Here is a 12603-nt window from a genome sequence, read left to right as displayed (position 1 = left end):
TGGCATCCATTAGTGAGCAATTATTTTGAAACAGATAATAAAATTGATTGTAATACTAACAAATAAGCTTTTAAATCTAATAGCATTTACCTTTTATGTAATTGAAAACATTCATTTTATTTTCCACAGAGGGTGAAATAGAGAGAGCACATGTGTGCGTGTGTGCATTCACACACACACATACTCACACACACACACACATTCACAAACACACACACCCCGGAGCCCAAATCTGGGCTGAATCTCACAACCCTGAGATACTGACCTGAGCAAAATCAAAATCAAGAATCCAGTACTTAACCTGCTGAGCCACCTAGGTAGGCACTGTGAAAACATTCAATCTTTATTGAATGTTGATTGGTTGATTGAAAGCTTTAAAAGTGCTTAATACTCCTACTTTGACTAATTCAAATAAATATTTTTGACTTATATCTAATTTCATACTTACAAAAATTTATTAAGAACATATGATAAAACAAAGATATATATTAATACTTAATAGAGTAATACATGTTTATATGTATTTTAATTATTTTAAATATGATAGTCACATTTTATAAAATGCATTTTTGCAAAATTTACTGACTACAAATTAAATGTCAATTTAAATTGCCAATTGTTCTGAGATATTTATTTGTACATATATATATTTGATCTTGGAAATTATTTCTGTGGTAATATTGAGATGCAAATAATCTGTTATAAACAACCATGTTAAATGTTATTTATTTTTAATGAGTGAAACACTTTAAAAAAAAAGAGATAAAAATAACTTGAATACATTGATGTTCTCTAATTTTCTACTCTCTATTTAATTTTGTTTTAAATCATGTATTGACCTATTCTCCATTTTATTTTTTTTGGAAGCAGCCAGGAATATAATAAACCTTACAATAACAATAAACAATTGGAGATCTTTAGTACAGCAGCCAGTCTAATAATTATGCCCTGTCTGTTCTTTGGACTGACTGATCCACACTCCCTGTTTGTAATGGGATTTATGATTCCAATTTGTGATCATACTAATCACCTCCCTATTTGTGTTACATAAGGCATGCAAAGAAACAAAGTACGCAGAATAAGAAGTCTTTTGTGAGTTCTTTGTGTGGATATGTGTGTGTAGTCTTTAGAGTTTTTTATATATGTAATATCATATCATCTGCTAATGGAGATCATCAGATTTTCAAAATTGAGTGTGAAGTTAGCTCAGGGCTTTCCTTATATGGACTTTATTATGTTGAGACAAATTCATTCTAAACCTAGCGAATTCAGTAAAGTTGCAGGATATAAAATCAACATACAAAAATCAATGGCATTTTTGTACACTTAAAAAACTTTTTAAAAAAATAATTAACAAAAAACTCATTTACAATAGCCATTAAAAAAAAAGTACTTAAGATTAAACTTAACCTCGGGCGCCTGGGTGGCTCAGTGGGTTAAAGCCTGTGCCTTCGGCTCAGGTCATGATCCCAGGGTCCTGGGATCAAGCCCCACATCAAGCTCTCTGCTCAGCAGGGAGCCTGCTTCCCTTCCTCTCTCTCTGCCTACCTCTCTGCTTACTTGTGATCTCTATCTTTCAAGTAAATAAATTAAAAAAATCTTTAAAAAAAGAAGATTAAACAAACAAAGAGGCAAAAGATTTGTACACTGAAAACTACAAAACATTAATGACAGAAATTAAAGTGGTCACAAATAAATGGAAAGACAGCCCATGCTCATAGATTGAGAGATTTAATAGTGTTAAAATATCTTACCTTCCCAAAGAAAGAAACAAATTCAGTGTAATCCCTACTAAAATCCTTATGACACTTTTTTACAGAGAAGGGAGTAAAAGTAATCTCAAAATGTATATGAAGCCACAAAAGACTCCAGAAACTTGAGAAAGAAGAGGCATGATGCTTTCTGATTTTAAAATATAATACAAAACTACAGTAACCAAAACAACATGATAGGGGACAGTGGGGAGACATATAGACCAATGGAACAGAATAGTGAGCCCAGAAAAAAACCTGTGTAAAAAGAGTCAATTGATCTACAAAGGGCCAAAAACACAAAATGAGGAAACAGATGCTTTTTAACAGATGCTGTTCTACATGCAGAACTTGATCTTACACCATACACAAAAATCAACTCAATATGAATTATGCATTTAAAGGCACAAATTGTAAAACTCTTAGAAGAAAATATAGGGAAGTTTCTTGACATAGGCCTTGGTGATGGACTCTTGGACATGACGCTAAAAATATAAATAACCAAAGCAAAAATGGAGAGACTATGTTAAATGAAAAAGCTCTTATTCACCAAAGAAAATAATCTGAGTGAAAATGTAATGTATAGAATGGAAAACACAATTGCAAACCACATATATTATGAAGTTTTAATCTAAAATAAAGAGCTCATACAAAATAACAAAAAATAAACAAATAACACTTTTTTCTGTTCTAAAAAATACTTGATTGTTATTATTTCTAAGGTTTTTTTGTTTGTTTATTTTATTTTTTTTAAAGATTTTATTTATTTATTTGACAGAGAGAGATCACAAGTAGATGGAGAGGAAGGCAGAGAGAGAGAGAGAGAGGGAAGCAGGCTTCTTGCTGAGCAGAGAGCCCGATGTGGGACTCGATCCCAGGACCCTGAGATCATGACCCGAGCCGAAGGCAGCGGCTTAACCCACTGAGCCACCCAGGCGGCCCTTGTTTTTTGTTTTTTTTTTTTACAGAGAGAGACACAGAGAGAGAGGGAACACAAGCAGGGGGAGTGGGAGAGGGAGAAGCAGGCTCCCCGCAGAGCAGGAAGCATGATGAGGGGCTTGATCCTATGATTCTGGGATCATGACCTGAGCTGAAGGCAAGCGCTTAATGACTGAGCCACGCAGGCACCCCATTGATTATTATTTTTTGTTATAGTTGATCCACAATGTTACATGAGTTTCAGGTGTACAACACAGTGATTTGACAAGTCTATATATTATGCTATGCTCACCACAGTATAACTACCATTTGTCACTATACAACACTCTTACAATACCATTAACTATATCCCCTATGCTGTACCTTTTATCTTCACAATTTACTCATTTCACAACTGCAAGCCTATCTCTCCCACCCTTCTTCACCTAATTTGCTCGTCGCCTACTACCTCTTCCAGGTGGTAACCATCATTTTGTTTTCTGTATTTATTGCTCTGACTCTGCTTTTTGTTTGTTTATTCATTTGTTTTACTTCTTTAAAATTCATGTTTAAGTGAAATGATATGGTATTTGTCTTTCTCTAACTTCTTTTGCATAACATAATACCCTCTAGGTCCTCTATGTTGTCACAAATGACACCATCTCATCCTTCTGGATGGATGAGTAATATTCCTTTATATATATATATATATATATATATATATATATATATATATGTATGTATACCACATATTCTTTATTTTATTCATCTATTGATGGACACTTGAATTGCTTCTATATCTTGCCTGTTCTAAATAATGCTACAATAAACATAGAAGTACATATATCTTTTTGAATTGGTGGTGTTTTCATTTTTGTTTATTCCCCATTTGGGCAAATACCCAGTAGTGGACTAATTGGATCATATGACATTTCTCTTTTTAATTTTGGGGGGAAACTCCATACTGTATTCTACAGTACCCATTTATATTCTCACCAACAGTGCATTAGTGCTCCTTTTTTCCACATTCTCATCAACACTTAGTATATCTTATTTTGATTTGGGCCATTCCAACAAGCAAAAGGTGCTATATCATTATGGTTTTGATTTGCATTTCCCTGATTAGTGATGTTGATTTTTTTTTAATTCTTTACTTTTTATTAATATATTGTATTATTAGCCCCAGGGGTACAAGTCTGTGAATTGCCAGGTTTACACACTTCACAGCACTCACCATAGGACATACCCTCCCCAATGTCCATAACCCAACCACCCTCTCTCTCCCCAGTTCCCCCCAGGAACCCTCAGTTTATTTTGTGAGATTAAAGCCTCTTATGGTTTGTCTCCCTCCCGATCACATCTTGTTTCATTTTTTCCATCTCTACCCCCTAAACCCCCCACATTGCCTCTCAAATTCTTCATATCAAGGAGATCATATAATAATTGTCTTTCTCTGATTGACCTATTTCCCTCAGCATAATACTCTCCAGTTCCACCCAAGTCGTTGCAAATGGCAAGATTTCATTTCTTTTGATGGCTTCATAGTATTCCATTGTGTATATATACCACTGCTTTATCCATTCATCTGTTGAAGGACATCTAGGTTCTTTCCACAGTTTGGCTATTGCAAACATTGCTGCTATAAACATTCAGGTGCACGTGCCCCTTCAGATCAATACATTTGTATCTTTAGGGTAAATACCCAGTAGTGCAATTGCTGGGTCATAAGATAGCTCTATTTCCAACTTTTTGAGGAATCTCCATGCTGTTTTCCAGAGTGGCTGCACGAGCTTGCATTCCCACCAACAGTGTAAGAGGGTTCCTCTTTCTCCATAACCTTGCCAGCATCTGTTGTTTCCTGACTTGTTAATTTTAGCTATTCTGACTGTTGTGAGGTAGTATCTCATTGTGGTTTTGATTTGTATTTTCCCAAAGCCGAGTGATGTGGAGCTTTTTCATGTGTCTGTTGGCCATCTGGATGTCTTTTTTACAGAAATGTCTGTTCATGTACTCTGCCCATTTCTTGATTTGATTATTTGTTCTTTGGGTGTTGAGTTTGAGAAGTTCTTTATAGATTTTGGATACTAGCCCTTTATCTGATATGTCATTTGCAAAAATCTTCTCCCATCCTGTCAGTTGTCTTTTGGTTTTGTTGACTGTTTCCTTTGCTGTGCAAAAGCTGTTGATCTTGATGAAGTCCCAATAGTACATTTTTGCCCTTGCTTTGCATGCCTTTGGCAATGTTTCTAGGAAGAAGTTGCTGCGGCTGAGGTCGAAGAAGTTGCTGCCTGTGTTCTCCTCAAGGATTTTGAGGGATTCCTGTCTCACATTGAGGTCCTTCATCCATTTGGAGTCTATTTTTGTGTGTGGTGGGAGGAAACGGTCCAGTTTCATTTTTCTGCATGTGGCTTTTTTCCCAACACCATTTATTGAAGAGACTGTCCATTGGACATTGGACATTTTTTTTCCATTGGACATTCATTCTTTCTTTGTCAAAGATTAGTTGACCATGGAGCTGAGGGTCTATTTCTGGGATCTCTATTCTGTCCCATTGACCTACGTGTCTGTTTTTGTGCCAGTACCATACTGTCTTGATGATGACAGCCTTGTAATAGAGCTTGAAGTCTGGAATTGTGATGCCACCGACTTTGGCTTTCTTTTTCAACATTCCTCTTGCTATTTGAGGTCTTTTCTGGTTCCATATAAATTTTAGGATTATTTGTTCCATTTCTTTGAAAAAAAATTGATGGTATTTTGATAAGGATGCATTAAATGTGTAGATTGCTTTAGGAAGCTTAGACATTTTCACAATATTTGTTCTTTGAATCCATGAGCATGGAACATTTTTCCATTTCTTTGTGTCTTCTTCAATGTCTTTCATGAGTACTTTATAGTTTTCTGTGTACAGATTCTTTGCTTCTTTCATTAGGTTTATTCCTAGGTATCTTATGGTTTGTAAGTGAGATTGACTACTTAATTTCTCTTTCTGTCTTGTTGTTGGTGTTAAGAAATGCAACTGATTTCTGTGCATTGGTTTTGTATCCTGACACTTTACTGAATTCCTGTACAAGTTCTAGCAGATTTGGAGTGGAGTCTTTTGGGTTTTCCACATGAAGTATCATATCATCTGCAAAGAGTGAGAGTTTGATTTCTTCTTTATTGATTTGGATGCCTTTTATTTCTTTTTGTTGTCTGATTGCTGAGGCTAGGACTTCTAGTAATATGTTGAATAGCAGTGGTGATAATGGACATCCCTGCCGCGCTCTTGACCTTAGCAGAAAAGCTCTTAGTTTTTCCTTCATTGAGAATGATATTCACTGTGGGTTTTTCATAGATGGCTTTGATGATATTGAGGTATGTATCCTCAATCCCTACACTTTGAAGAGTTTTGATCAAGAAAGGATGTTGTACTTTGTCAAATGCTTTTTCAGCATCTATTGAGAGTATCATATGGTTCTTATTCTTTCTTTTATTAATATATTATATCACATTCATTGATTTGTGGATGTTGAACCAAACTTGCAGCACTGGAATAAATCCTACATGGTCGTGAGCAATAATCTCTTTAATGTACTTTTGGATCCTTTTGGCTAGGATTTTGGTGAGAATTTTCGCATCTGTGTTCATCAAGGATATTGGTCTGTAATTCTCTTTTTTGATGGGGTCTTTGTCTTGTTTTGGGATCAAGGTAATGCTGGCCTCAGAAAATGAGTTAGGAAGTTTTCCTTTCATTCCTATTTTTTGGAACAGTTTCAGGAGAATAGGAATTAATTCTTCTTTAAAGGTTTCGTAGAATTGCCCTGGGAAGCTCTCTGGCCCTGGGCTCTTATTTTTTGGGAGATTTTTGATAACTGTTTCAATCTCCTTACTGGTTATGGGTCTGTTCAGGTTTTCTATTTCTTCCTGGTTCAATTGTGGTAGTTTGTATGTCTCTAGGAATGCATCCATATCTTCCAGATTATCAAATTTGCTGGCATATAATTGCTCATAATATATTCTTATAAAAGTTTGTATTTCTTTGGTGTTGGTTGTGATATCTCCTCCTTCATTCATGATTTTATTTATTTGGGTCCTTTCTCTTTTCTTTTTGATAAGTCTGGCCAGGGGTTTCTCAATCTCATTACCTCTGTCAAAGAACCAGCTCCTAGTTTTATTGATTTGTTCTACTGTTTCTTTGGTTTCTATTTCATTGATTTCTGCTCTGATCTTTATGATTTCTCTTCTCCTGCTGGATATAGGCTTTCTTTGCTGTTCTTTCTCCAGCTCCTTTAGGTGTAGGGTTAGGTTGTATTTGAGACCTTTCTTGTTTCTTGAGAAAGGCTTGTACCGCTATATATTTTCCTCTCAGGGCTGCCTTTGCTGTGTCCCACAGATTTTGAACCATTGTTTTCATTATCATTTGTTTCCATGAATTTTTTCAATTCTTCTTTAATTTCCTGGTTGACCCATTCATTCTTTAGCCTCCATGTATTTGGGTTCTTTCCAAATTTCCTCTTGTGATTGAGTTTTAGCTTCAGAGCATTGTGATCTGAAAATATGCAGGGAATGATCCCAATCTTTTGGTACCAGTTGAGACCTGATTTGTGACCCAGGATGTGATCTATTCTGAAGAGTGTTCCATGTGCAGTTGAAAATAATGTGTATTCTGTTGCTTTGGGATAGAATGTTTTGAATATAACTGTGATGTCCATCTGGTCCAGTGTGTCATTTATGGCCTTTATTTCCTTCTTAATCTTTTGCTTGGATGATCTGTCCATTTCAGTGAGGGGGGTTTTAAAGTCCCCTACTATTATTGTATTATTTTTGATGTGTTTCTTTGATTTTGTTATTAATTGTTTATATAGTTGGCTGTTCCCATTTTATGGGTATAGATATTTAAAATTGTTAGGTCTTCTTGTTGGACAGACCCTTTGAGTATGATATAGTGTCCTTTCTTATCTCTTATTATAGTCTTTGGTTTAAAATCTAATTGATCTGATATAAGGATTGCCACCTCAGCTTTCTTTCAATGTCCAGTAGTAGGGTAAATGGTTTTCCACCCCCTCACTTTAAATCTGGAGGTGTCTTTGGGTCTAAAATGAGTTTCTTGTAGACAGCATATTGATGGTTTTTGTTGTTGTTTTTGTTTTAATCCATTCTGATACCTTGTGTCTTTTGACTAAGGCATTTAGCCCATTTATATTCAGGGTAACTTTGAGAGATATGAATTTAGTGCCATTGTATTTCCTTAAAGTGACTGTTACTCTATATTGTCTGTTCCTTTCTGGTCTACTACTTTTAGGGTCTCTCTTTGCTTAGAAGACACCTTTCAATATTTCCTGTAGAGCTGGTTTGGCGTTTACAAATTCTTTTAGTTTTTGTTTGTCCAGGAAGCTTTTAATCTCTCCTTCTATTTTCAATGATAGCCTAGCTGGATATAGTATTCTTGGCTGCATGTTTTTCTCGTTTAGTGCTCTGAATATATCATGCCAGTTCTTTCTGGCCTGCCAGGTCTCTGTGGATAAGTCTGCTGCCAATCTAATATTTCTACCATTGTATGTTACAGACTTTTTGTCCCAGGCTGCTTTCAGGATTTTCTCTTTGTCACTAAGACTTATAAGTTTTACTATTAGATGATGGAGTGTGGGCCAATTCTTATTGATTTTGAGGGGGTTCTCTGCCCCTCCTGGATTTTGATGCTTGTTCCCTTTGCCATATTAAGGAAATGCTCTACAATAATTTGCTCCAATATACCTTCTGCCCCCCTTTCTCTTCTTCTTCTGGAATTCCAATTATTCTAATATTGTTTCAGCTTATGGTATCACTTATCTCTCAAATTCTCCCCTTGTGGTCCAGTAGTTGTTTGTCTCTCTTTTGCTCAGCTTCTTTATTCTCTGTCTTTTGGTCTCTTATACCACTAATTCTTTCTTCTGTCTCATTTATCCTAGTAATAAGAGCATCTATTTTTTATTGCTCCTCATTAATAGCTTGTTTGATTTCAGCCTGGTTAGATTTTAGTTCTTTTATTTCTCCAGAAAGGGCTTTTATTTTTCCAGACAGTGTTTCTCTAGTATCTTCCATGCCTTTTTGGAGCCCACTTAGCACCTTGAGAATTGTTATTCTGTTCTCTGGATCTGACATATTACCAATGTCTGTATTGACTTGGTCCCTTCAGTACTACCTCTTGTTCTTTTTTTTTTTTGTGGTGAGTTTTTCTGCCTTGTAATTTTATCCCGATAAGAATATATAGGAATGAGAGGTTAAAATACTAAAAATGTGGTAAAGACCCCAGAAAATGTGTGTTAACCAAATCAGAAGAGTTCCCAAACTGCGGGAGAAGAAAAAGCATAAAAAGAAGTAAAAAAAAAAGTTTTTTTTTTTTTTTCATTCATAATATAGGGGCACCAGTGTGGCTCAGTGGGTTAAAGCCTCTACCTTTGGCTCAGGTCGTGATCCCAGGGTCCTGGGATCGAGCCCCACATCAAGCTTTCTGCTTGGTGGGGAGCCTGCTTCCCCCTCTCTCTCTGCTTCCATCTCTGCCTACTTGTGATCTCTGTCTGTCAAATAAATAAATAAAATCTTTAAAAAAATAAAAAAAAATAAATAAATAAAATTCAAAATATATATATATATATATATATACATATATATATATATATATATATATATTAGACTGGTGAACAGAACAGAACCACCCACTTAATTTTGGGTGTAAGGGTAAACATGATGAAGGGATGGAATATGATTGTAAAGATGAAAATTAAAAAAAAGTTTTAAAAAAAGGAGTTGATAAGGTAAGTTTGTTGGGGAAAGAAAGAAAAAGTGGATAGAATTTGATCAGACTGGAGACTTGAACAAAGCCCTGTGCTAGATTAGGGTATAACTTGATCTATTAAAAGTTGTATCCCAAATTTTTTTTGAAGAGTATATCTATATGTATACAAAAAATTAAGTTAGATACAACAAAGGATAAAATATGACTATAATAATGAAGGTTCAAAAATATTTCTTTAAGAAAGGTATTGTTAAACTAGTTAAAAAACATTGAAGAGGAAAGAGTAGAAGTTAAAAAAATCAGAAAAAGAAAATAAATTAAAAATAATAAAAAAATAAAAAATAAAAAAACCAATAAAAATAAAAATAAATGAAATTAAAAATATTTAATTAACTTTGCAAGCCTAAAGAAGCATGTGGAGAAAGCAATGAATTCCATGCTTTGTTTTCCCCTCCTCTGGAGTTCCACTGTTCTCCTTGATCAGTGAGCTTGGTCTTGGCTGGATGTTCTTGCTGATCTTCTGGGGGGAGGGGCCTGTTGTAGTGACTCTCCAGTGTTTTTGCCCAAGGCGGAATTGTGCTGCCCTTGCCAGGGGTGGGCTATGTAATCTGCTTGGGTTAGCTCTCAGGAGCTTTTGCTCCCTGAATGCTTTCTGTAGAGCTCTGGAGGACTGGAATGAAAATGGCGGCCTCCCAGTCTCTGTCCTGGAGGATCCCAGAGCTTGGGGCCCCACTCCTCAGTGCATCCTTGGAGAAAAGCGCTCAATCACTCCCATCTCCCTGGTCTCTGACTGCGCTCCAAGCTCACCCGGCCTGTGACCGAGTGTTTCTGTCTCTGGCATATGGCCTCATTTGTAGTGTCCAAACCCAGCAGATTCCTGCCTCTAGAGAAGGAAGGTGATTCTCCCCGGATCTGCCAATTGTGGGGGTCCCTGCTCAAAGAGCAGTGGCCTCACTGTGCCACGGATCACAATTTAAGGTAAACATGAGCTGAGAGCTCACTCCTTGGCTCTGTCTCTGCAGCCAGTTTCCCTGCTCTGACATCTGCAAGCTCTGTTACACTCAGACACCCCTGATCCTTCTGTGGCCACGTGGGACCTGAGACCACGCTGTTCCAGTGAGTGCTCCAACCCCACTTAGTCTCTGGAGCGATGTCCCTCAGTGGAGCAGACTTTCAAAAGTTCTGATTTTGTGCTCCGTTGCTCTGCCACTTGCCAGGAGCAGGCTCTTCCCCCCATAGTCTATCTGCCCGTTGCTTCAGATTCACTTCTCCACACATCCTACCTTTCAGAAAGTGGTCAATATTCTGTTTCTAGAATTGCTGCTCTTCTTCTCTTAAATCTCCTGTTGGATTTGTAGGTGTTCAGAATCGTTTGATAACTATCTAACTGAACTCCTGCAACCTGATGTCATCTCATCCTGCTACTCCTCTGCCATCTTGACTCCTCTCATCAATGTTGATCAACTTTTAATGAGCCTGTGGGCTATCTGTATGTCTCAAATGATCCTATTTATAAATGGGCAAAGAAATCAAATAGGCATTTTTCCAAAAATACATACAAATAGTTAACAGATAAATAGATATACAAAAAGACATTCAACATCACTAATCATTAAGGAAATGCAAATTGAAACTACAGTGAAACATATTACCTTGTACTTATTAGGATGATTAGCATAAAAAATGTTGTCAAGGATGTAGAGAAATTGTAATCTTTGTGTGTTTTTGGTAGGAACATAAATTGACACAGCTGCAATCAAAACCAGTATAGGCACTTCTCAATAAAAACTTAAAATAGAACTAACATTCATTCAGCAATCCCACTTTGGGGTACATATCCAAAATACTGAATTTAGAATCTCAAAGAGATATCTATTCTCATGTTCATTGCAACACTATTTCTAGTATCTAATATATAGAAATAGTTATTGATAGACAAATGAATAAAAAGTGTGGTATATACATATAATGGAAAATTTTTCAGCCTTAAAAAAATGAAGTAAATTCTGGTGCATGTGAAAATATAAATGAAACTTGAGGACATAAGGTTAAGACGAGATAAGATAGTTGCAGGACAAATACTTCATGATTTTATTTATACAAGGTATTTAAGGTAGTCAAACCCATAGAAACAGAAAGTAGAATAATGGTTGTCCAGAAAGGGAAAATTAGAGGTCACTGTTCAATGGGTATGAAGTTTCAGATTTATACGATAACTAAGATCTAAGGATCTGCTATACAACATTGTGCCTGTATTTTTCAGTATTGTGAATGTACTATATTTTTCACTTAAAAAATTGCTAAGGGGGCATTCTGATTAAGTGTTCTTACTACAGTTATTACTCTTAATAAATGCTTTACTTCCTTGGAGATTAAATACATGAGTCTGTATATATATAATATAATATTATATAGTATATTATATTAATATAATATCAATTATTATATTCAATTAAACTATAATTGAAAAAAGAATACCATGCTAACATAGACTTGTTAATAAAATGTATTATATATGACTATTATCTAAACTTACAGAATTTCTCTTTTTGAGTGTCTGGTGACATTTTCACCAGCAGTGCTGATAAATTTGAAATTCCCCTTTATTAGTTTTTCTTTTACATTCATCAATTTACCACTTACTCTGATTATTTTTTCCCCTTTGAATTTTCTTCTTCCTATTTTTCCCTCCACTGATTATTTTAATTTGATTTTCTTACAGATGAGTCTCTTTGTTATAATATACAATATGATGTAATATGATATGACACAATGTACTATTCACTGTGTATATAGGCTCATACCTTTTTTTCCTTTCCATTTTTTTTTTTTAAGGGAGAAAGAAAAGAGAGCTGGTGTGCATGAGTGGGGGCAAAGAATGGGGGAGGGGCAGAGGGAGAGAGAATCCTAAGTAGGCTCCACACTCAGCACAGAGTTCATATGGGGCTTGATCTCACTACCCTGAGATTGTGACCTGAGTTGAAATCGAGAGTTGGATGCTTAACCAATTGAGCCATCCAGGCACCCCAAGGCTCATACATTTTTTATCATACCCTCCCAACCATCGCATGAGTTTTATGTCTGTCTGCAATTCTCTATGACATTTATTTACTATCATCATACCTCTTCAATATTCAAACTCTCCAAATTTTCCCTGCATTCACCTGTCTTCCTTCATTT

The sequence above is a fragment of the Lutra lutra genome, chromosome 6, assembly GCF_902655055.1.
Source record: "Lutra lutra chromosome 6, mLutLut1.2, whole genome shotgun sequence".
Lineage (NCBI taxonomy): Eukaryota > Metazoa > Chordata > Mammalia > Carnivora > Mustelidae > Lutra > Lutra lutra.
Note: the sequence above shows the minus strand (reverse complement) of the source record.